The sequence below is a fragment of the Peromyscus leucopus genome, chromosome 3 (genome assembly GCF_004664715.2).
Source record: "Peromyscus leucopus breed LL Stock chromosome 3, UCI_PerLeu_2.1, whole genome shotgun sequence".
Lineage (NCBI taxonomy): Eukaryota > Metazoa > Chordata > Mammalia > Rodentia > Cricetidae > Peromyscus > Peromyscus leucopus.
Genome location: NC_051065.1, coordinates 112,724,739 through 112,751,945, shown reverse-complemented (window position 1 = coordinate 112,751,945; position 27,207 = coordinate 112,724,739).

Sequence of the window (27,207 nt, the reverse complement as noted above, 5' to 3'; positions counted from 1 at the left end):
CAACATCCTTAGCCATCAGAAGAATACAAATCAAAATGACCCTGAGATACTATATTACACCTCTCAGAATGGCTAAGATCAAAAACACTGAATACAGCCTATGTTGGAAAAGATGTGGAGTAAGGGGAACACTCTCCCACTGCTGGTGGGAGTACAAACTTGTACAGTCACTTTGGAAATCAATATGGCAATTTCTCAGAAACCTCAAGACCCAGCTATACCAATCTTGGGCATATACCCAAAGGATGCTCATTCATACCACAAGGACACTTGCTCAACTATGTTCATAGCAGCATTATTCATAACAACCAGTACTTGGAAACAACCTAGATGTTCCTCAACTGAAGAATGGATAAAGAAAATGTGGTACATTTATACAATGGAGTATTACTCAGAGGCAAAAATAATGACATAATGAAATTTGCAAATAGATGGAACTAGAAAAACTCATTCTGAGTGAGGACCCAGAAAGACAAACATGGTATGTACTCACTCATAAATGGACATTAGATGTAAAGCAAAGGATAATCAGGCTACAATTCACAACCCCAGAGAAGCTAGATAACAAGGAGGGATCTAAGAGGGACACATGGATTGCTCTGGGAAGGGGAAATAGATGATATCTCCTGGGTAAACTGAGTGGAGGGGATGGGAGAACATGATGAATCAGGTTGGTCAAGTTGGGGGCAGGATGGAGGGGGAGAGTAATGAAAGAGATATCTTGATAGAGGGGGCCATTTTGGGGTTAGGAAGAAACCTGGTGCCAGGGAAACTCCCAGGAACTCACTAAAATGATCTCATCTAAGACTCCTAGCAATAGTGGAGAGGGTCCCTGAACTGGCCTTCTCTTGTAATCAGATTGGTGACTACCCTAATTATCATCACATAGTCTTCATCTAGTAATTGATGGAAGCAGATGCAGAGCTCTAGGAGTCTAGCTGAAGAGAGGGAGGAGGAATTGTACTAGCAAGGATGGTCAAGATCATGATGGGGGAACCAACAGAGACATCTGACTTGAGCTAATGGGAGCTTGTGGACTCTTGACTGACAGCTAGGGAGCCTGCATGGGACTGACTTAGGCCCTCTGCATGTGGATGACAGTTGTGTAGGTTGGTCTGTTTGTGGGGCCCCTAGCAATGTGATCAGGACCTGTCCCTGGCACATGAGCTGACTTTTTTGAAACCTATTCCCTTTCTGAGATGCTTCCCCCAACCTTGATGCAGGGCAAGGAGCTTGGTCCTGTCTCAACTTGATATGCCATGCTTTGTTGACTCCCAAGTGAGGCCTGCCCCTTTCTGAACAGAGGAGGAGTGGATGGGGGAGTAGGTGGAAGGTGAGGGGAGGGAATTGGAAGAGAAGAGGAAGGAGAAGCAGTGGTTGGTATATGAAATAAATGAAGAAAGAAAAAAATTAATAAAAAATGAAAAACAATAAAGACACACTAATAAGTTCTTTATCAGCACCTTGGAAAGCATCCCTGCCTACCAATGGTCCCCATGGTCATCTCCCATGGGGACCAAGGACTTGATATCCCCCCACTTCAAAAATGTCTATCTATCTATCTATCTATCTATCTATCTATCTATCTATCTATCATCTACCTATATCACAAGTGTGTGTGTGTGTGTGTGTGTGTGTGTGTGTGTGTGTGTGTGTGGTGTGTATGCACACATGCCAAGGCATGCATGTGAAAGTCAGAGAACAACCTCAGATGTGACTCCTCACCTTCCACTTAGTTTTGATGTGAGGTCTCTTGTTTGCTAGTGTCCAAGAGTTTGTTAATTCACCTGTCTTCACTCCCCATTTTGCTAATAGGAACTCTGGGATATGTGGGTTCTCATGCTTATGTGGCAGACTTTGCCCAATGAGTCAGCTCTCCAATCCTAATTACATATTTAAATTAGCATACAGAGTATTGGGTTTCATTATGGCATTTTCAAACAAAACTTGTTTTAGTTGATTCTCCTCCCCTCATCTCATCTCACTGTCTCCTTTCATCCTTCACACACTCTCCTTTCCACTTTCCTATCACACATATCCTCCTGTCCCCCTCCTCCTTCCTCAACACCTCTGCTTACTTATGCCTTTGTATAACATCTGTGTGTGCTTTTCCAAATCTTTCTCCCTTGTTATCAAGTAGGTGCAAGTGAAGTCTGGAAGGTGATTTGCAACGCTGAATTTGTCAATTTTGTAAAACCTTGTGCACATCAAACAAGCCCTTGATGGTCATGTTTCCCATCAGCACATGCTACAGAATCCAGAGAAAAACTTTTCCTTAGAAGCCTAGCTGACAGTTTTGTAAGATGCAATGATATTAGCTGGGGAGTGGGATGAGGGGAGGCATGACTGCTGTTCCTGACACACTTTTCTAGGAAAGTCAGTTTCACCAGGCTCCAATTCCCTCATCTATAAAATAGCCGTCTGTCTGTCTATCTATCTATCTATCTATCTATCTATCTATCTATCTATCTATCTATCTATCTATCATCTATCTATCTATCTATCTATCTATCTATCTTCTATTTAATGTATGTGTGCATTCTTGAATGTATGTATATGAATATGTGCATCATGTGCATGCAGGAGCCCATGGGAATCAGAAAAGGGCATATAATCCCCTGGAACTGGAATTACAAGCACTATGAGCTATCCTGTGGGTGCTGGGAAGCAAATCTTGCTCTTCTTCCAGAGCAGGAAGCACTCTTAATTGTTGAGCCATCTCTCTAGCCTTGGGGCTTGTTTTTATAATCATGTAACCAACATACCTGACCATTGCATCAGCACATTAAAGCAGTTTTGTTGGTGTTCTAAGGGAAAAAAACCTCTATAGCTTTTTAAAGAACACTCTCATACATCTTGTTATGGAAACAACCAGCCAGACAGCTGGATATGTCAGATGTCAAAGAATATTGAAGCCTACCAAAACATCAGATTGTTTAAATAATTATTGTCTTATTTACAAAGTTGGCCATGTGCTACAGTACCATGAGATTAAAATCCACTAAATACTTTGGTCTTTTTTTTTTTTTAATTTAAATGTCTTACAGCTGAGTTGAAAGAAAAGGCAAGTCCATGCTGAATGTGGTTATTGCTCCTTAGGGCTCCAGCTCAGCATGGAAGACCCTGTCTTGAGGATTTTGACAGAAGATAGAATAACAATAATTAGAATATTGGGGATTCATACATATAGGTGAAATAATTCCAGTGTGTGGCAGCTCCTTCACTCTGGTAGGAAAATATACTGGTAAAGATAAAGGTTTTGTGCGCTGTGAGAATATATTTAAATGTTAGGATTTTCTTCTCTGCTTGGTAACAGAAAGAGCTGTTCTGAGGATGGGGAAAGATTTCTCAAAGGTCTGAACTTAGAGGTTTTCCCATTCTCTCAGACTCGTACACAATTCTTCACCTCTCTACTCATACCCCCTGCACTGCCCTGTGGGATTTACTCTGCCTTTTAAGCCTGCCTTTAGGAGGATCGCTGTGGCCCACACAGAATTAGTACTCATCATTACCACCCTCTTCATTGCTTTCCTAAGCCAAGGGAATGTTAATGTAATTGGTCAGATTCTAGGGTACTTTAGGGCTGATTTACTAAGGGATTGGTTACTGCAAGTAAGGTTTTCCATTTGATTTTGAGAACTAGTATCAAAACTAAAAATTAAAAAAAAAAACTGTTGTGCATATGTGTATGTGAATGTGTGTGTGTGTGTGTGTGTGTGTGTGTGTGTGTGTGTGTGTGTTCATATATGTAATTGCAGGAATCTGTGTGCTATAGCACACACATAGGAATCAGAAACCACAGCAGCGTTGGTACCTGGAGTTGGTTCTTGCTTTCCATCTGGTTTGAGAGAGGCTCTCTTTTCACCGCTGCACCTGCCAGGTTAGTGGGCTCCCTAACTCGCTTGCAGAGACTCTGCTGTCACCCCCTCCCATGTTGCCAGAGGTACACTGAGATTACAGTTGAGCACAGCCATGTCTGTCTTTACAAGGGCTCTGAGACCCAAACTCAGGTCCTCACACATACTCATCAAAACTTAACACACTGATCCATCTCTCCACCCCCACAGTGTCAAATTTTTTAATTTAAAATATTAAAATTGATTGAACTAAAACAAAGTCTAAACCTCCAACATTTCTCTGAATATTTCTTTTGTCTCTATGCAAATAGACACTGTTTCATAGTAAGAGAACACAGTGAATTTTCTTTTTCTTTTTCTTTTTTTGTTCTTTCCTAGATACACACTTTGATCCTCTTCCTTATCTATTCCTCCATCTCAGAGACCCAGTTATGGCTCCTTGTAAACAAGGCTATTAGGTATGAATGGGGGATTGTTTTTCTTGTCTGGGAATTTGTTTTTGAGCTGTCACGGTTAGGTGCTGACTAGTTTATTATATCTTTGCAATATCAAATGATAGGTTTTCACTGTACTCTACCTCACCCCATCCTGCCACAGAGATGTGGGCAGAAAGACTTTGAAACAGCTGGTGACTTTTTCTGGAATTCATAAAATCCTTGTGAAAGCCTTCCTCTCAGAGTCAGCCTGGGATTTGACCCTGCTTCATCCAAAAAAGCAAAGGGTGTACCATGGGGGAGGATGATGTCATATGGATTTTGATAACTTAATGGTCTAATGGTTCTGTTCCTTGTGGTACTAACTCTGATGAAGAGGTGCTACCACCCCCTCTCATCCTTCCCTCCATTTTGTCTCTCCTCTTGATGTAACTTGCAGCATAAGTGTGCATCAAATCCCTGAAAAAGGTTGGGAAAGGATCTTGTTAAATTGTACATTTGACCTGGAGGTTTGAGGCCAGAGACTCTGCATTTCTAAGCATCTCTCAGCTGATGCAGAACTGCTGCCCTGGGAATCACACATGGGGTAGGCAGTGAGAGACTAACTCACCAAAGACCTCCCTGAGCACCAAGGCTTCATTAGCTGGAGTGCAATGTCCTACAGTGGAATAAGGCAGGTTCTCCCCCAGTTTCTTTAGCTTCTATCCCTTGCAGGTACAGCTACCTCAAGCTTTCTTTGTGAAAGGTTGAGGAAGAACACAATAGTGTGTCCCTGTGCAAATACCACATTAGTTTCCTTAGCTATGTTACCACCATGCCTACCAAAATTCCATTTAAATGTCTAGGCTTCAAACCGTATTTAGCAAAGGGAATGCTCTCTAGGGGATGCTGACTTCTGGCCAGAAGGCTGTCACTGTCACTTTTAGTTTTCATTCTCTTTTGATTTATATTTAAATGTCTTAAGAGATTTGGTCTCCATGGAAGTAACTACCAATTAGGCTTCTAATATCTTCATGCAGGGGATAATGAGATTTTTCTGAATTAATGATATCTGAATTAAAGTAGTATTCACCAACACCAAGGGAAAGTAAACAAAACCACAGGGGTACATAGCTTGTTTAAGAAGTCAGACAGGTAGGCAGGGCAATAGAGAGGTACTCTTCCTTCGATTGAGGAATCTAGCCTCATCTGTCAGATATGTGTCCCATTCCCTGGTATCAGTTGCTTTTCTGGATTGTTTCCCTGAATGAGATGGTTTGTGCATACATACTACTTAACATCTGTTTTGTGTTAGGAACCACAAAAGGTATTATGGGAATAACAAAGATGAATAAAAGAAGTGCCTGCTTTATAGATTTCGAATGCAGGCCAGAACTGACACATTAATTACTGGATTTTAAAGGATTTACTAGAGGCCACTGATATATGCATACAATAATAGTTAGTAAGCCATGATCATAAGCCAGGGAAAGCAGTCAAAATAATAGATATAGTACCTCCTTTCATGCAGCATATTAAACAGCCAATTGTACAAATAAATAATGCATGAACAATAAATATAAGTTTCATGAAGGGTAGATAGGCTATGAGATGAGGATGCAGGAAGGAGACTCCTGTTTGTGAATTACCAGAGAGCTTCTCTACAGAGAGATACTTCTGCCAAGACTTTGAAGGATACAAAAGAGTTTTCTGAGTAAAGAGACAAGAACATTTTAAGAGCAGAGAATAGCATGTGCTGTGGTTCAGAGGTAAGAAAGAAGTTGCTGAGATCTAGAACTCAAGGCACATTAGCATGGCCAGAGGGCTATGGGGGGATCAAGGAAGGAACTTGGTGTGTTTGGATGAATGGAGGAGGCTCATGTTGAAGCATCTCAAGGGATGTCTGATGGAGTCTGAATTTTCTTGTAAACACAATGGTCCAGTTTGCATTCTGAGAAGATGCCTGTCAGTGCAGCATTGACAGATGTTGACTGAATGGGCCTGAAGAAGCTGTCTGCTGAGCTGCATCTATCATGGTCATGAAGAACATTCAACACAGGCTAAAACTCATTTGGAGAGTGGTTTGGTAAAAAAATTTTTTTTCACTCACTTGTCCATCATCTCTTACTCATTGGGCACTGTAGGTCTAAAAGGAAACAGACCCCAAAGTTCTTCATTCCATCTTCACTTCTACCCCCAAAATCTATCCAAAAATTACTGCTCCATTTCACAAAACCTTGTGGGTATTTATTTATTTACAAACAATTCCCATAAATGTCTGTAGTGTTGGGTGGACCCAAGTCATTTGTCCTTAGCATCTATGTGTGTGTCCTAAGGTGATTCTTCCTATGAATGTTTGTCACTATTATTAATAGTCAGCAATTCCTTTGTCTTCCTCTGTATTCTAAGATCAACTTCCCAGAGAGGATTCAGCTAGAGAAGGAATTTATTAGCATGTTGTTTTTTTAGGGAAGAAAGTGGGATTTAGTGATGACCTAAAATACATGATAAATTTAGTTACCCTTTTAGATAAGAATAGTATAATATTAGGCAATGGGGGATTTGATTACCCATCCTAATCACACCATTTATAAATTATAACCTTGGCACAAATGCTTATTTTTCCTCATATGTAAAGTAAAAATATTGAATCAGGTGATCCCTCGAGCCCATCTGAAGTACAGATTTATTTTGTGGAAATGAACATGGGATTTGGATTCAGAAAAGTACATACTGCTGATCATGCTGTGACTGCAGTTAAGTCATTTAAGGCCCTGAAAGTCCCTGATTTGAAGATGGATTTAGAAAATGATGGCACATAGAACTGTAAGCCCAGCATTGAACACAGTGCCTGGCACTTAGTAGGAACCAAGAACCTACTGGCAATGAAACAATACTTGTTTCCTCTATGAAGACTAAGTGATATTAGTCATTTCAAAGAATTTTAGGGAGGCTGGTGAGATGGCTCAGTATCTAAGAGTGCTTGCTCTGCAAGCATGAGGACCTGAATTTGGATTAATAGCACCCACAGAAAGATGGGCATAGCCACAGCATGCCTCAGTGTAACCTCAGTGCTATGGCAGATAGAGACAAGAGGGTTACTGATGCTTATTGCCTCTCAGCCTAGCTTCAGGTTCAGTAAGAGACCCTGCACCAAGGGAACAAGGCAGTAAATGATAGAGCAGGACACCTGATATCCCCTGACTTCCGTGCATATAGGAATCTTCACACACATGTGCCCCTGCATCACATACATACATACATACATAACACATACATACATACATACATACATAACATACTCACACAAGCACATTTTTAAAGGAAAGTGTATAGCTCAATTTCAGTACTATTTCACACACTCACCAGCATCCCAATTCACATAAAAATAACCTCTCCTGTGTTCTAGGATGAGCATGACTTTTTATTCAGCATTACTTGTGAACATAAGGGCAGTCGCCAAATTCTTCAGCATACATGGAAATAGTGGAAAGTGAGACTGGAAAAAAATGAGTGTGTGTGTGTGTGTGTGTGTGTGTGTGTGTGTGTGTGTGTGTGTCATTTAATAGGCTATTAAAATACCCATCAGAAAGATGGAAACTCAGAGGGAGTCCAAAAAAGCAACTCCTGCACAACCAGCCAGATAATGAGCTACTTTAAGAGCCTAGATTCATTTTTAACATGCCTACAAGATAAGGTGAACAGAGAGGAAAAATAAAAGCAAGCATTGCCACATACTTCCTGGTGCTGTAATTTGTGGAATTCTTCATCTTCAACACACGCACTTTCTAGATTCCTAAGCTATGGTCTCACCAAGATTCACAGGCTTCGTGTGAGAAGGATCAGTGGTTAAAAGTATGAGAAGCTGCCTTGACTGGAAAGCACCCATCTAAGGTTCAAATTTTCTTAATTGCAAACCTGTCAACATCATTTCAATGTCAACTCTCAACCCCAAGCCTCTAACCATTCTATCCTTCTTGTTTTCCAATGGCTGCTTTCCCATTCTTCTGAGAGTAGCCAAGGGAATTAGCAGTGGCTTCGCTTGCCTTTGAATTTTAGGAAGACTTCCCATGCTTCCCATGAATGACTTCCCTCATTGAGAGTTACTTTGAGCTTCAGATAGGATTCACTGTTCCCAGAAAACAAAACAAAACAAATCCCTCCAGATGTGTGAAATGAAGAAAGAGACCCTTCTTATTTCTGCCCCAGCTCTTCCACCCATCTAGAAGTCTGGCCAGTGGGAAGGCTGGAACAAAGGCTAGACTAAATTAGCACTCTGGATACATCATTCACTAGTTATAATTGTACTACGAAACCTGCTGGTAGTCCCATGGAGGGGGCTGGAGAGAACACAAAGATAGCTGGAAGTAAAAAAATAAAGTCATAGTAGATAAAGGCATTTCCTCAGAGGTTGGTCTTTTGTTAATAAGAATACCAGCAAAGGAACAGCAATACCAGCACCCAAAAACCAAGCAGCACTAAACTGAGTGCCTACTATGTGCTGGGCATGCAAGGTCCATTCACTATTTGAAAATTTATGTGAGTTTTAAGTTTGTTTTAAATTAGGAAACAGAGGGAAACGGCTGCGTTGATTTGCCCAAAGCTGCTTAGCTAGAACAATAGAGAATTGGAATGTGAACCTGTTTTCATCTTAGTCTGTAGTTATCCCAATAATCATGCTATTGGGTACCAGAAGGAGTGTATAAACTTCTTCATTGGTACTTGTAGTTTTCTATCTCTTCTAGTATTCAGGATGTGGTTTTTTTTTTTTTTTTTTTTTTCCCGAGACAGGGTTTCTCTGTGTAGCTTTGCGCCTTTCCTGGAACTCACTTGGTAGCCCAGGCTGGCCTCGAACTCACAGAGATCCACCTGGCTCTGCCTCCCGAGTGCTGGGATTAAAGGCGTGTGCCACCACCACCTGGCTCAAGATGTGTTTTTAAGGAAGATGGAGTTGGCTAAAGGCTAACAAGTTAACCTTTTCAGCTGACACAGTGAGGAAGCTTTTTGTTGTTGTTGTTTAAAGTGATGTGTTGGTAAGAGGGAAGAGAATTGGTAAAAAAAAAAAAAAAAAAAAAAAAAAAAAAAGTGGCTGATGTAACCTAATAGCAGGCACACAGACATGTGGTGCACCTTTTCTCAAACTGGAAGTGCAAAGTTTTATTTTATTTATTTAGGATGGGTTAAATTTTAATATGATTGAGTGAGAAAGATGGACCTTGTAAAGGCTTCATGGTAGAGGTAGATTTTATATGCATATTGAAAAAAATACAGACTTCTAGAGGATGTTTCCTAAAATGTTTAATAATGGAACTTAATTAGTTTCATTGTAGTCAATAGGATGCTGACATGGCAAGGAGACATCTTTATGGCCAACAAAAGCGTTGGCTCCAGTGGTATGCTACAGTGACCGCCACTACACTCTAGTGGAAGAACCTTGAACTTAGAGTAACAAGATTGGTTTCAAGTTTTAATTATGGCACCAAGTGGGACTTAATTTCCCCAAAATTATCTTAGTTCCTTTTTTATTGCCATGACAAGATGTCTGACAGTAAGAACTTAAGGTAAGAAAGATTCATTTTGGCTCATAATTCCAAATGTTCATGTCACTTGGTCTCAAGTAGGATGCCATGCCATGAAGCAGGAGGAAGAGGAAGTTCTTTGCATCATAGTGATTAGGAAGTAAAAAGAAAAAAAAGGGGCCAGGGATCAGGCAGGACCTGTAAATGCCCACCCTCCAGTGACCTGCTCTTCTAGAGAGGATCTACCTCCTAAAGCTTCCCCCACCTTCCAAAACAATACTGTGAATTGTGAATTGATGATCAAGTGGTCAACATATGAGCCTTCTAGGGGAATTTCATGTATGAACCGTAACAGACATGATAGTCCTTCAACTGTGAAGCTATACTTGTGTCTTCTTTTACAGCCTGTGAAAGGGTCAAGTGAGAGGTAGATGCAAGATTATAAATTGGGGAATGATCATTTTCTTTAACAGATTTTTCCTGTGGAGACCATTCTGACACTTAGGAGGTTAGTGATTTCTACTAGAAAGTTCCTTTAAATTCCATTGGTTATTTGACTTGCCTTTAGTTGTCTAAGTAAGATCTTTAAAGATGCTGGAGTTTCTAAATCCAGGAAGTAATCAAAATAAATTTGGATATTCAACTTTCTGCATATCAATGGGTAATGAAAACTGACAAGTTCATGTATGAAGCATGCAGTACACAAACATGCACCATAGTCTGCCTTTACCAATCTTGCTTTAAAGGTAAAGGTTTGCATCCTTTAAAAATATTAAAGACATTACCTCTGTAATAAGTCAGTCTTTGAAATGGAGTAAGTGAAATTTTATGGAAAATTTACTGATTTTTCTGTCTGCCACAAGAGGTGAAATTGTCATACCGTGATGGTATCAAACTGGGGCCTGACTTCTGACTTCCTACAGAGGCTTCCTAGGGACAGGCAATTTTGTTTATGGGTTGGTTTATTTTAGTTGTCCCTCTTTATGCTTCAGGAGATGAAATCTAGGAATTGCTTTTTCTGTAAGTAGAGATAGTTTGGAACTCCCGAAGCATCCTTTGGCTGTGTTAGATTGTGAACTTGTTCTGGAACACGGGAGACAATGTTGGGGAAGGGGGATAAGAAAGTAACTCAGTGCATTCATTAGAAAAATTGCTGAGTTTGGCAGGTGAAAGGAATTGTGAGATGAGGCATGCATGTGTGCATTTAGTATATGAGCTGAGTACAGACTGCTATTTTCTTAACCTCCCCTGTAGACCCAGTCTCCAGCCCAGCATATCTCCTCAAACAGGCAGAGGTTAAGCATTCTTACAAGTAAAGGCATGTTAGTTTTTGCTGTATATTTATTCACACTGCTCCAAATTTTCCTTGCTATGCTAAATAATGAGGCATTTGAATACCTACATATGCAGATATAGACTTTTTTGGTCTCATCCTTTAGAAGTTCTCACATTTTGATGGATTTATAATTACAGCATTGTGCATGTAAAGTCATTGATCCAAATGAGTTTTGATTAATTTATAATCTTTAATTTCTGCTTAATATACTTACTCATAAACATACTGCACAATATTTTCTTCCCAAGCAAATGATAAATTTGTACTGATCATTGGACTTAAACACCACAGGACATGGATGTTTCCTGGCAAGTAGATGGACTGTTGATGGTTAACACAGAAAATTGAGGAAGAGAATCCAGAGACTCAGAAAGGAATATAGGAGCCCCTAGTCTATGTTTCTGAATGCATTAGTTGGTTCTGGCTACAGTGATGCTATGTGACAAATGTCTCCTGAACTCAGGTGAGTAAAGCAGCAATGACTTCTAGGGAATTTGCATCAGTAGTTCACACTGTCCTAATGGTGATCACCTGGGTACAGACAGTCCCTAAACATTTTTTTTTTTTCCAGAATAGAACAAACCCACACTTGAAGGAACAATTTTAGTTTATACTAGTACCATGTTTGCTAACCCATCGCCAATGCTGGTCGTGTATCAAAAAAGGTCAAGAGCTGAAAAATACATTCCAACTGGGGTCATGGTAGAGGTCACTGCAGAAGGCTAAAACGTGAGGTTCAATAATTATACTATGACAGAGAGAAAGTGCAGATATACCATGGAGAAAGACTTCTGGAGGGTAAACAGGGAGGACTTTAGCAAGTAGGGTTCTTACAGCCTCCTGAATATTTTCTCACTCTATATTTTCTCTAGCAAGCTTTACTTTTATTGTATAACTGTGGAATTAAAATACCACATAAAATGCTTGCCATGCAAGCATGAGAACCCTAGTTCCATGCCTATAACCCACATTGAAAACATCAACTGGACAGAGTGACATGTATTGTTATGCCTGGGGCTATCTTGTTAGGGGGGTGGAGACACTAGGGTCCCCAGGGCCTCCTGGCTAGCCAGTCTAGCCTACTTGGCTAGCTTCAGGCCAACGGGGAGTGTCTCAAACAAACAAAAATGGACTATGCCTAAGGAATGATATTTAAGGCTTTCCTCAGACTTCCACACATATTTTGCATACATCTCTGCACCTGCATATGCATGAACACAAACAACATACATTCATATGTACATAAACACAAACACACATACACACATATACAGGATTCACTGTAAAACTCTGGAAAAATTTAAACCTTCCTCATTTTTACAGTTTGATTTTGAAATGGAACAGTGAGAACTTGAGTCAACTTTCTTTTTTTTTTTCCTACTGACAGAACATTTCTCTCAATAGGGTTACAGAATAGTTGAGGAATAAAACTCTAAGGTTATGCAGGTAAAGCAATTGCTGTAAAAGATTGTGAATAAATGCTTTCTTCTTGCTACGGTTAGAAAAGCATTCCAGGAGGTACATCCAGTAGAGGAACCATGGGAGAGATTCCAAAAGCACCATCACAAAGCCCTCTCAAGAAGACTAAAGAAGGGAGAGAACACAGAACACTCTTGTAAGTGACACTGTGTGAGAATAGAGAGCAGAAGTGGCCATCAAAACACAGGGAATCATTTCAGTGTGGCTGCTCAGTCTTCAGAGTTCCCATTTCTACCTTGCATCATTAGTTTGACTGCTGGTCTCATAGTCTTCAAGGAATGTTGGTTGAACATTCTGTCAGAGATTTTACCAGCAGAGCAAAGCGGCATTGGGACATACTGTTTCACAGGGTTTGTTAACATCATATTGGATTTTGCCACGCTCCGAGTGGCCATCAGAACTTTGAGTACATGGGACTGAATTTACAAGAAGTATCATTCTGAGAAATCTTTTATGAGAGTCAGACACCTGTCTGGACACAGTGACCTGAGACATAGACAGTTCTAAGGAAAGATCAGAGCCTCCTCAGGCACTGCAAGATTTTCATCAAATGCGGGGCTGGGAGTTTTATACAGGGAAAATATCATTGTCTGTGTGATACTACCTCAGGAGCAATTATTGTCATTGGAAATAAAAATCAAGGGTTCAGCTCTCCTTATTTTAGTAGCTCTCAAAGGGGATGCCACAATATTATACACCAAGAATCACTTACTTCTGCCTTCAGGTTTAAATCAATGTGGACAATGAATTTTTGTTACAATTTAGAGTACGTATTATTGTAATGCCTCTGTAAGATAGAAGTCTGTGCTGAGTGAGTCTTAGCTCTGTAGAGAAAAACCAATAAAAACAGATTAACTACAGTTCCAAGTCACTATCAAGAAGGAAGCGTGGGTTTGTTAGAGAGCTAAAGAAGTTTGAATGGTGGATATTTTAGGGATCTCAGTCAGGGAACTAAACTAGTCTTCTGAGATGGTCTGTTTTGGGTTGAATGGCAATCAGAGGGTATAAAAGCATGGCCCAGCCCACACTGTAAGGTGTTAGACTACTATAAGAAATGGTCCTGTAGTCACCAGTGTTGTTGATTACTACTGTCAAACTTATGATTGAATTAATGCCAGGTCACAATGTCTAGTGTCTTAAAGGTTGAGAATGGCTGACCTAGCATCACAACATCTCATCCTTCAAATGCTTTGGGGACAGAAATCAGGGTTTTCTGAGTGAGTGGGAATCTGCCATCTATGTGCTCCTCACAGATTCTTTTTTTTTTTTTTTCTGAGACAGGGTTTCTCTGTGTAGTTTTTGGTGCTTGTCCTGGATCTTGCTCTAGAGACCAGGTTGGTCTTGAACTCACAGAGATCCACCTGGCTCTGCCTCCTGAGTGCTGGGATTAAAGGCATGTACCACCACCTCCCAGCAAATATTTATTTTTATTTTATGTATATGGGTGTTATGGGTATGTCTGTGTGCCACATGTGTGCCTGGTGCCTAGGGATGTAGACGCATTTTTAAACAGTCTTATTAAATAAGAAGCACAGAGCCAAATACAGAGGTGAAAGCTGTAGAGATCAGAGAAATAGCCACCAACTAACCTTAGCTCACCACTTCACTGTAGCTTCCCAAGAGAGCCTCTTCCTGTCTAACCTGTGCCTTCCTGTTCTGCCTTCTCTTTGGCTCTAAGCCCAGCTACATCACTTCCTGGTCACTGCCTATCTATACAGACCTCCAGTTCTCTATGGTTGGTATTGGGATTAAAGGCATATGTCGCCATGCTTGGCTATGCCCTTGACCACACAGAGACTCTGCCTGCCATGTGATTGGATTAAGAGCATGTGCTATGACTGCCTGACTTCTGTTTATGGCTATGACCTCTGATCTCCAGGCAAACTTTATTTATTAACATAGAAATAAAATATCGCATTTCAGCACAACACAGGGAAGAATCAGATTCCCCCAGAACTGGAGTTACAGATGATCGTGAGCTACCATGTTGGTGCTAGGAATTGAACTCAGGTCCTCTGGAGGAAGATGACCAGTGCTCTTAAATGATGAATCATCTCTCCTGCTCCTCACAGATTCTTAGGGCAGGAGTTTGGTTTTAAGAAGTATAGAAAGAGGTGAGAAATAGAAAACTGGAATATTCTTCACATTAAAAACATAGAAGGCAATAATGACAGAAAGTCAAATGCCTTAAAAATAATATAGACTAATATATAAGTAATAAAAAATGATCTTATGAAGGGGCAGAGCAGCAATGGTTGGATAAAGTTAGTTGCATTAATGCATGCATTAATGAACGAATGAATGAATGAATGAATGGGAATAATGTTTGCTCTATGTTACAGATTTGATATGCTCTCTTAGATTACTTCGAGGCAGATATTATGTGCCTTTCCCTACCCCCATTTTGAGTTTTAGAGTTAGGGATTAACATATTTAAAGTAGGACAGTAAGTGACACAGCTGGGACTTGAACTCAGATCTAGTCATGGTCAAGCAAATGTGCCCTAGGCTACACTTTGGGCAGAAAGGAACAGTTCCGTTAGGACAAACAGTTAAAGTGGTGATGGCCTTCACATAATAAACTCTGGGATAGGTTCTCATCACTCAGGTAACAAAACTCCTGACCTGGGCCAAGGATGTATCATAAAACCCATCTCTGCCCATTTCTGACTACTTCTCTTTTGCGCAGGACTCTGCTTTACTGATCTTCTTGCCTCTAAGAGGCTTGTGTGTGTTGTCTATCTGGTCAGAGATATTCTTTCCTCTAATCTTTTCAGGTATCTTTACAAATCCTATCTCTTCATAAGATATTCAAGACTACCTCATATAAGAACATGCTCAATTTCCTAACAACATTGCCTTATTCACCTTCCGAAAGTAAGTGTTTGGATTACTTGTTTATTATCTCTTACCTCTCATCTTATGTGACTTCCAATGACTCCCAAAAGTCCTCCTCTAGCAACAGCAGACACATAGTAGGTACACAGCACTCAAACAGTATTATCAACTGAGTGAAATATTCATTAACTGAATGAACAAATTCATCCTCTGGGACAAAAATGTAGTGGGTGTCATTGTGAATACATTACCTGTGTCTGAAAGACAGATGATATCTGACAGGGCAGGGAGGTGAAAAACCGCATCTGAGTGAATGTTGTCATTTCAAGAAAGCATAAGATTGATCAAGGAACATAGACCCTTAGCCTGTAAGAACAGGACAGCAAAAAGATAAAGTGGAAACACAGGACTGAAAAGGTTGGAAATGTGTGGTCTTATTCTCACTGGTCACGTTAAACTTCATGACCTGAACACGGTCCAGGTAAAAATGAATTCTGGCTCAAGTTAGCTGATGGCAGATTGGGCCATGGAGTCACAAAGCAGACACATTCTTAATGTAAACAACCCTCCACACTCAGAGCAGCATCCCAAATGTTGAGTGTGACTTCAAGGTAATGCCTCAATGGACACCAGCAATTTGGAGTAGACACAAAGTGATCTGAGTCCCTAGCTGAGTTGAAATCACTATGGAATTCGTAATGTGCTGTCTGAGCAGCAGTTTGTGAGTTCTCAGCTCCAACAAGTTTTAGGAGACTAATCGGTTCTCACTCAGTTCCCCACCCCAAGGTTAAAGTACCTCAGAGGGATGCTATCCAGTCCTCAGATGCAGTTTGGAACTTAGTAGTTATTGTTTCAGGTTAGGAGTATAATCTAATGAAGTGTGCAGTAATGTCCTGCAGTGGGCACCTGAGCGTTGATCTGCTTGGCGTATGGCAGTGGATCTCAGCTGACCTTGTCATCTTTATTGAATTTAACAGTCCCAGTGAACGCATTTCAGGCAGCACACCTCAAATGGATGTCATCTATTTTGATTTTCATTTTTCCTCCTAATAGTTTAATACAGCTGAGTAACTCCAGGGGCCTTGGTAAGATCAGCGGTGCTGCTCCCCACCGCCAGTTAACTGGAGGTTTGTATGTAGCTTGCAACTGACCTTCATACAACACCTCACGCTATCCCTACCACACATCCCAATCCCAGGAGGTAACCCACAAACCTGGCAGCTAATTCTTCCCCCACTGATGGTCCCCACTGAGAGCCACGACAGATGTAGGGATTGCGTGAGATGGGACCCAGCAACTTCTGTTTTCTTTCATATTTAGAGCTTAATTGATAAGAAATAGTTAGATGCTGTGAGGTAACATTGAGTGGTTCCTTCTGGTTTCTGTATTTTGCAGAGCATAGGAAGTGAGACACATATCAACAGTGACCCTCCCGACCCATTTGCTTAGAGGAGGCGGTGACTACCAGTGGATAAGAAAAGGCATTTCTGGGCAGGAGGGTTGCCTTGCTGGTTAAGAGCTTATGTTGCTCTTCCAGAGAGCTGGTTTCAGTTCCCATTACCAGTATAGTGCCTCACAACTGTCCATAATTCCAATTCCAGGGAATCTGACACCCTCTGCTGACCTCCACATGTACCAGATACACACATGGTACACAAATAAACATGTAGATGAAACCATCATACACATACAATAAAAATACATAAAATCTAATTTAGAGAAAGAGACATGATATTTCTTTTGTAATGATATTGGCAAGAGTACTATGCCCAATTGTCCTTTTAGTAACCCATCCAGAGTGTGGGGTGAGAGCCTTTTCTTAAACTCCACTGCAGTGAATATTAGCTAATTATCTACCTAAATGTCACTGCAGAGGCAGCAAGAGATTTCGGGCTTTAGGAAAACTGCTGCAATACAGCTTGGTTGACAATGAGTGAACAACAGAATCCCCGTATCTGTGGGGACACGTGTGTTTCTAATTTTTGAAAATGTGTGTGTACACATGCATACATGGACACTTGAATGTTGTGTATATGGGTGTATAAACCTATGTGTACACATGTGTGTGGTGGCCAGAGGACAACTTGGGGGAGCCATTCTAATGAATACTATCTACTCCTTTAAAACAAGGTCTCTCACTTACCTAAAGCTCATTAATTAGACTAGGCTAGCTGGTCAGTAAACCTCAGGGATCTTCCTGCCTCCATCCTTAGTGCTGGGTTTATGACTGTGTGCCATCACATCTGATTTTAAACAAATGATCCAAAATAATAAATAAACAACCATGAGTTCTGAGCTATCTCCCCATCCCTGTGAGAGATACATTCTAATATCCTGAGTTGATGCCCAAATCCATATATAGAACCAAATTTTATATGCATATCCTGTTTTTGTTATACATACATACCCGAGGATACATTTTCACCTCTTCACATAAAGGAATTACTATATGACATCTCCTTGGCACATATGACTGGCTAGTATTGCTACTCTTCACATTGAGAATGTTACTAAGTTACACAAAGGTCATTTAAGATGATAATTATAGTACTGTAAGTCTTATAACTAAGATGGACTCTCCAATGACTATCAGGCATGTGGCATATACAACATAAATGTGCTGGACAAAAGGGTGATTCATGTCCTAGGTGGTATGGAGTTGGGGGACATGGGATTTCATGGTGCTCAGAATGATGCACCATTTAAAACTTATGGACTGGCCTGCCCCTAGGTCCCATCCCTGGGCACCAGCCATTACGGGGAAGACCTGCCCAACTTGGCCTCAGGTCCTCCAATCCCCCCACCTCCCCACAGACTCTGCAATCTCCATGCCCTGACCCCACACCCATCTGCTAGAGACCCCAGCCACTGCCTAAGACTCAGAGACCAGCCCCCAGCTCCCATCTGGCCTAGAGCTTCCATCTGGAACAGAGAGAGGCTTCCTGAATCTGTCAGCTCTGTTTGGACCAAGATCGCTGATAAGACCAAGAACGAATGCACAAGGAGATAGGCAGATGTCAAGGCAGAAGTACATACAACAAAATAAAGAGCAATACATAATCACCAGAATCTAGCCCTCCTCCAACAGCTAGACCTGAACATTACAAAATGGAAGAAGCAGAAGAAAGCAACCTTATAAATAACATCATAAAGATGCTAGAGGCTTATAAAGAAGAAATCAAAAATGAAATTGAGGAACAGACAAACAAAAAATGGAAGAACGCCATAAAAAACTAGAGGAAAGGACAAATAAAGCAGAAGAAAACAATAAATTCCTGAAAAAAAGTCATGAAAAAAATTTTTCATGAAAATTATGAAAAAAGGCTGTTCATGTAGATCTCGTCCATTTCTTCGTGTCTTTTTTGGGGGTCCCGTTTTCCAGGTAGCCTCACTGGTGATGTGAGTAGCAGTCCAGTCATCCTTGTTCCACATCTAGCATCTTCCTATGAGTGAGTACATACCATATTTGTCTTTCTGAGTCTGGGTCACCTCACTCAGGATGATTTTTTCTAGATCGATCCATTTGTCTGCAAACCGTATGATGTCATTGTTTTTCTCTGCTGAGTAGTATTCCATTGTGTATATGTGCCACAATTTATTTATCCATTCTTCAGTTGAAGGGCATCTAGGTTGTTTCCAGGATTTGGCGATTACAAACAATGCTGATATGAACATAGCTGAGCAAGTGCTCTTGTGGTATGATTGAGCATTTCTTGGGTATATGCCCAAAAGTGGTATAGCTGGATCTTGGGGGAGATTGATTCCCAATATTCTAAGAAAGCGCCATATTGATTTCCAAAGTGGTTGTACAAGCTTGCATTCCCACCAGCAGTGGAGGAGAGTTCCCCTAGTTCCACATCCTCTCCAGCATAAAGTGTCTTCAGTGTTTTTGATCTTAGCCACTCTGACAGGCGTAAGGTGGTATCTCAGAGTTGTTTTGACGGTCGAGGGAAAGAGAGTGGGAGATCCTAGCTGGATCAAGAAAAGAGAGGGAGAACAAGGAATAGGAGATCATGGTAAATGAAGACCACATGAGAAGGGGAGGAAGCAGAGAGCTAGGGAGGCCCACGGAGATCCACAAAGATACCCCCACAAAAGACTGCTGGCAATGGTCGAGAGACGGCAGGAATTGACCTACTCTGGTGATGGGATGGCCAGACACCCTGTTAGTTGTGCCATAAACCCCATCCAAAGAAGGTCTGAGGAATCTGGATGCAGACATCCACGGCTGGGCCCCTGGTGGAGCACTGGGAGTCTAATTAGTGAGAAAGAAGAGGGTTTATATGAGCGAGAATTGTTGAAGCCAAGGTTGGATAAAGCACAGGGACAAATAACCAAATGAATGGAAGCACAGGATCTATGATCCAAAGGCTGAGGGGCCCCCAACTGGATCAGGCCCCCTGAACGGGTGAGACAGTCATTTGGCTTGATCTGTTTGGGAGGCAGCTGTGTGCTGGTGCCGGGTCCTGGGCTCGTTGCATGAGTTGGCTGTTTGAATCCTGGGACCTATGCAGGGATGCTTGGCTCGGTCTGGGAGGGGGGGACTGGACCTGACTGGACTGAGTCTACCAGGTCGATCCCGTCCTCAGGGGAGACCTTGATCTGGAGGAGGTGGGAATGGGGGGTGGGGGGAGGGGAGGGGCGAGAGTGGGAGAACAGGGGAATCTGTGGCTATTATGTTGAACTAAATGATGTTGTAAAATAAATTTACTAAAAAATAAAAAAAAAATAGTACCCCCCCCCAAAAAAAGAAAATTATGAAAAAAAGACCCAACAATGAAACAGATGAGGGGAACAGTCCAAGACCTGAAAAGGGAAATAGAAAAAATGAAGAAGACACAAACAGAGGGAATGCTGGAAATAGAAAATCTGAGTAAATGAACAGGAACCTCAGATGCAAGTATGACCAACAGAATGCAAGAGATGGAAGAGAGGATCTCTGGCATTAAAGATACGGTAGAATAAATAGATTCATCAGTCAAAGAAAACACTAAAGCCAACAAAGTCATGATCCAAAATGTCCAAGAAATTTGGGACACCAAGAAAAGACCAAACCTACGAATAATAGGGATAGAGGAAGGAGAAGAATACCAACTCAAAGGCACAGAAAATATATTCAACAAGATCATAGAAGAAAACTTTCCCAACTTAAAGAAGGAAATGCCTATGAAGATACAAGAAGCCTATAGAACACCAAACAGACTAGACTCCCCCAAAAAGTCCCCTCGACACATAATAATTACACAACTAAATGTACAGAATAAAAAAAGAATATTAAGAGCAGTAAAGGAAAAAGGCCAAGTGACTTATAAAGGCAAACCCATCAGAATAACACCTGATTTCTCAATGGAGACTTTGAAAGTCAGAAGGACCTGGACAGATGTAATGCAGACACTAAGAGACCATGGATGCCAGCCTAGACTAATATACTCAGCAAAACTTTCAATCATCATAGACAGAGTGAACAAGACATTCCAAGACAAAGCCAGATTTAAACAATACTTAGTCACAAACCCAGCCCTACAGAAAACACTAGAAGGAAAATTCCAACCTAAGGAAGTCAGATACACCCTCAAAAACACAATGGAGTACTACTCAGAAGAGAAAAACAATGACATCATGAGGTTTGCAGGCAAATGGATGGATCTAGAAAAAAATCATCCTGAGTGAGGTAACCCAGACTCCAGACTCAGAAAGACAAACATGGTATGTACTCATTCATAGGAAGATACTAGATGTAAAAGAAAGATGACTAGACTGCTACTCACAACTCCAGGGAGGCTACCTAGAAAACAGGACCCTAAGAAAGACACAGGGATTGCCCAGTGACAGAGAAATGGATGAGATCTACATGAACAACTTGGATGTGAGTGGGGGTAATGAAGGGCAAGGTTCGAGGGAAAGAGAGCTTAGGGGAGCGGGAGGTCCCAGTTGGATCAAGAACAGAGAGGGAGAACAAGGAATAAGAGACCATGATAAATGAAAACCCCATGGGAATAGGAAGAAGCAAAGTGCTAGAGAGGTCCCCAGAAATCCACGAAGATACCTCCACAGTAAACTACTGGCAATAGTCGCGAAAAAAGCCTGAACTGACCTACTCTGGTGATAGGATGGCCAAACACCCTAACTGTCATGCTAGAAATCTCATCCAATGACTGAGCAGATGCAAAGATCGATGGCTAGGCCCAGGTAGAGCTCTGGGAGTCCAATTGGTGAGAAAGAGGAGGGATTGTATGAGCAAGAACTGTTAAGACCAAGATTGAAAAAGCACAGGGACAAATAGCCAAACTAATGAAACACATGAACTGTGAATCAATAGCTGAGGAGACCCCAACTGGATCAGGCCTTCTGAATAAGTGAGACAGTTGATTAGCTTGAACTGTTTGGGATTGGGACCTGTCCTTAGTGTTGGAGCTGGCTGTTTGGAACCTGGGCCTTATGCAGGGACACCTTGCTCAGCCTGGGAGGAGGGGACTGGACCTGCTTGGACTGAATCTATCAGGTTTAACTGAATTCCCAGTGGAATCTTTGCCCTGGAGGAGGTGGGAGTGGGCGGGAAGACGGCGGGGGGGGGGGGGAGAGGGGAATCTGTGGCTGATATGTAAAACTAAATTAAATTATAAAATTAAAACAAATAAAATAAAACTTATGGACTAAGCTGGGCGGTGGTGGCACACACCTTTAATCCCAGCACTTGGGAGGCAGAGCCAGGTGGATCTCTGTGAGTTCTAGGCCAGTCTGGTCTACAGAGTGAGATCCAGGAAAGGAACAAAGCTACACAGAGAAACCCTGTCTCGAAAAACAAAAACAAAAACAAGAACAAAAAACCAAAAACTTATGGACTGTTCATTTCTGGAATTTTTCACTGATTATTTTTTTCACTGCTGTTGATTCTGGGTAACTGGAATCATGGAAAGTGAAGCCATGGATAAAGGAAGGACTATAGTATTACTCTAGAAAGCAGAATGGGTAACTTATGGCAACTACATTGTTTGAATTTTAAAATAGGATATATTTTAAATCAGATGGATCTATATTAATAATAAAAACTGAATATGCATTTTCTGATATAGTCTACATAATTTTACTCTTTCAGTGAAATAACTTTAAAAGAAAGCAAAAATTAGAGCAAAAAGTTCACTTTAATCATTTATGAAGGAGTGAGAGGCACTGAGCCCTAGCCAGGAATTGTGGCTAGCTCTCATAAAATAAGCATTTTATAGATGAAAAGACTAAAGTTCAGAGAGTGTAAGTGACTTTTCCAAGGTCTTAAGCAATGACAAAAACAGATTTTCAAACCAAGTTCATCCTCACTTTCAAGTTCAGCTATTCCCTCAAGCTCCACCTGCATTCAAACTGTGAGTCCAATTCTCCATCAATCCATGGACTCTCTAAATGGGTACTCTGTCCAGGGTAGTGTCTTTGAAGAACCTTCTAAGGTGTGGCCATTTGAACATGGGGTGCTTGGAGGACTATCTATGTGTATTTTAAGCTCCACAAGAATGCAACACACATCAGTTTCATTATTTATGGCTCTAGGTATTAAATACTTAATAAAAGGGTGCATAAATGAATGAACAGGTAAACAAATGGTCCAAATATATAAGATTCTATGTATCTTCCTAAATAGGAAAGACTTGAGTGATCAGGACTGGGCAAGGCATGCAAAAGTCCACAGGAACAGGAAGAAGCAATCTGGAATATCCCCAGCTAAGGGCTTTCACCTGGGCTGTCTGAAATGCTTGGATAATTCTGCCTACGAATCTTTACATGCTTGGCTCCTGTTTTGCTTTTAGACGTTATTATCTTCAATGCCATCTCCTCAGAGGTGCCATCTTTGTCCCCATCTACAGTTGATCTCAATTCTAGTTACTGTTCTTGGTGCTGACTTTGATAGAACTTACATCATCAGGCACACTTTAATTACTCATTTGTGTGTGTATTTCATTCTTGTGCATGGTTTGTTCCCCATATTTGGAACACCAGGTAGCATTCTGCTTATTTTTGCTACTGTATCCCTCTACCCAGGTATTCAGTGAACAATTATTCATGAATGAAGCCAAGAAAAATTGGCTCATGATAGGATTTCAGAAGCCACAGTGCATGGAAAGGGTTGAAGTCTAAGAAGCCAGAGAATAACTGTAGAGCAGAACTGACACCGTGGAACCTTATGTACTCATCCCTCCTGCCCCACCCCATACCCCTTGACTTAGCCTGATCTCTAGCACCCTCCCCATAATGCCTGCTTGGGCTGGAGGATGCTCATTGTTGGTCTCTCCTAATTGTTCTTCGCAAAGAGAACACAAAGGTGCAAGATAACAAATCCCGCTCGTCTCTTCCCTCAGTTCCAAGGGGATAAATAAGTTGGACAATGTGCCTTTGGTTGGTTGGATATAGAACTCTGTCTTAGGAGATACAGTGCATGATCTGTGTGCTTCTTGTGTCCACAAACTTCAGGAAGCTTGGTGTGCCAGGATTCATCCAGCCAAGATCATCATTCCCTCTCTAGCTATTGTTACAAGGCTGGGTGGGTACCTTTGGTCCATTTTGGCTTATCCATCATTACCATCTCTGTGTTTTAGAGGAAGGAACAGAGGGCCAAGAAGCAGAAGACTCTGACCCACTGTCACAGAGCTGGGAATTGACACTGGAACAGTTTGAACTTAGGTTCATCTGACTTCAGGAAGCATACTTCTTTTCTTAACATGTGGTGCAAAGCTGCACAGATGTCCAAAGGCGACCTTTGTGTGTCAGCACTAGTTACAATGAAGTCTGAGAATGGTCTCCCGCTTGCTTTAATCTGTCTCCTTCCAAAAGTTCAACCGTATGGTGTTCTGTGTTATTTTTCGTACTACACTTAAAGTCCTTCACAGCAGAGAGCTTCCTACCCAGGCAACAACAAGGCCAGGATTCTGTAAAATGGAAGGTTTAAATGGTTCAAACTCCAACTGTGAATAGTTAAAGGGCAGTTTGGAAACTTTCTGCAGATATGCTCATCTTCAGATTAATCTCGTGTCAGGGGCTGCCATCTCCTGAAGCCTGCTCACATCATTTCTGCATCCGTGTTCTTCACCCAGATGGATAACTTCATCTTCTACTTCTGTTACCACATTGCCTTTCTCACCACAGGATTCAATAAAAGAGTCTGGCCAAAGTAAATCAGACACAGGCAGGTCGGGCTGTCTCCTATCCATGCAGGAAATGCCACTGTCGATCATGGTTTGGACTTTTCCCGAGAAAGGCTGCAGGTGCAGGGGAAAGTCAATCATTTTCTAAAAGGCACCATCTCTTTTTCAAGCTAGAAAGCACAGCTGTCTAAGCCCGGATGGCCTGTGCAGTAAATTTTCTGGAACCTTACCAGTTAGAAACAAGTCGAAAGATGTCAACAGCCTATCACTCACATGAAATGAATTGGTAATGATAAATGTCATAGATGGTACCATCACATCTGTCATTCATCAACTGATTATTAACTGACACTCCGTCCTTCCCATTACCTCACTTAGTAATCATACTGACACTCTGAGGTAGGTCTCCATTTCTTCAGTGTCTCTGCAATATTAAAGCTTTTATCTGAGGACACAATTAGAAGGTAGGTGGGAGACATGGATTTGAACCCAAATATACTACAACAGGACCTTCCAAATGATATGCTTCTTTGAGGACATACACAAGATCCATGACATGTGTTTTAAAAATTAGCTTTCCTGTTTATTTTTTGATTAATGTGAAATTATTTAATATATTTATTTGGTACAGTGTGATATTTCGATACACATGTACAGCATGAGCTGAACAACTTAATCAAATTAGCATCTCAAATTCTTATAATTTCTATGTTTTTGATGGCTTCACGCCCCTCTATTCTAGTTCTTCATGAAGTCTTCCCACCCTGCTGTAAAACACTAGCACAAATGAGACATCTAACTACGTTTTGTTTCCAATGATCGAAACTCCTCCCTCTGCCCTTTGCAACCTCTAGTAACCCTTTCTCTTCTTTCAGTTTAGCTGCCTCATGCAAGAGAAAACCCTTCCTTTTATCTTTCAGTATCTGGCTTACTTCATTTAACACAATCTTGTGTATTTCCAACTATTTTGCAGCAAGTTGTCGTTCAATTCTTTTTAAAGCTGAGTAATTTGTCATTGTGCTTTGTATGTGTGTCCATGCATGTGCGCACACACACAAACACACATTTCTAAAAGGCACAATCTGTTCTTCAAGTAAGAAATCACATCTTGCTGGGCGGTGGTGGCGCATGCCTTTAATCCCAGAACTCAGGAGGCAGAGCCAGGTGGATCTTTGTGAGCTTGAGGCCAGTCTGGGATACAGAGCAAGTTCCAAAACAGGAACCAAAACTACATGGAGAAACCTTGTCTTGAACTGCCCCCCCCCCAAAAAAAAAAGAAAGGAAAGAAAGAAATCACATCTCTCTAAGCCCAGACTGCTTTTGTAGTACTTAGTAGTACTTATTCTGGATCCTTATTTATCATCATCCATGGCCATGGGGATTCTTTCTAAACTGTGGCCACTGTGAATAGTGCTATAAAATTGTGCAGGTGTCTCTATGATATGCTGGTTTTGGGTATCTTTTCTTTTTGGTGTCTTTTCTTTTGGGTATGTACCCAGAGGCAGGGTAGCTGGATCACATGGTAGGTTGAATTCTAGTTTTCTGAGCAATGTCTATACTGCTCTCCACAATGATGTATGGACACTCCCTTCTGTCTCTCCACGTCCTTGCTGGCATTTTTCAGTTTTGTCTTTTTGATGACACCACTCAAACTTCAGTGCAATAATATCTCATTGTGGTGATGATTTGCAGTTCCCTAAGAATACTATCACATTTGTTCATTATTAAATTGGTTTATTTGTTGTTGGTGAGTTTGAGTTCTTTATGTACTGTGGATATCAATCCTTTGTGAGATAACAATTTACGAATGTTTCCTCCATTTCTTAAGCTTTCTCCAGGCTTCCCAATGTTTCCTTTGCTGTGCAGCACCTTTTCAGTTGATATATATATATTTGTGTGTGTGTGTGTGTGTGTGTGTGTGTGTGTGTGTGTGTGTGTGTGTGCTACCAACGGTTTGGGGTTTTATCCAGGTCTAGGCCCTGGGTGGAGCTCTGGGAGTCTAATTAGCGAGAAAGAGGAGGGTTTATATGAGCGAGAATTGTTGAAACCAAGGTTGGATAAAGCACAGGGACAAATAGCCAAATGAATGGAAACACATGAACTATGAACCAAAGGCTGAGGGGCCCCCAACTGGATCAGGCCCTCTCAATAGGTGAGTTAGTTGATTGGCTTGATCTGTTTGGGAGGCATCTAGGCAGTGGTACCAGGTCCTGGCTCATTGCATGAGTTAGCTGTTTGAAATCTGGGACTTATGCAGGGACGCTTGGCTCAATCTGGGAGGAGGAGACTGGACCTGCCTGGACTGAGTCTATCAGGTCAATCTCAGTCCTCAGGGGAGGCCTTGTTCTGGAGGAGGTGGGAATGGGAGGTGGGCTGGGGGGAAGGGGAGAGGGGCAGGAAGGGGAGAACAAGGGAATCTGTGGCTGTTATGTAGAACTGAATGGTATTGCAAAATAAAATAAAATAATAAAAAAAGAGAAACACCATTGCCTGTAATAATACCTTGAAGAGTTTCCACTTTTAAAGCTTGCTCTCTGATTCATCTAAACCTGGTTTACTATGAAGTGAGAAATAGGAGTTTTAATCCTTTGCTAGTCCATGAGCATGGGAGGTTTTTCCACCCTCTTCTGTCTTCAGG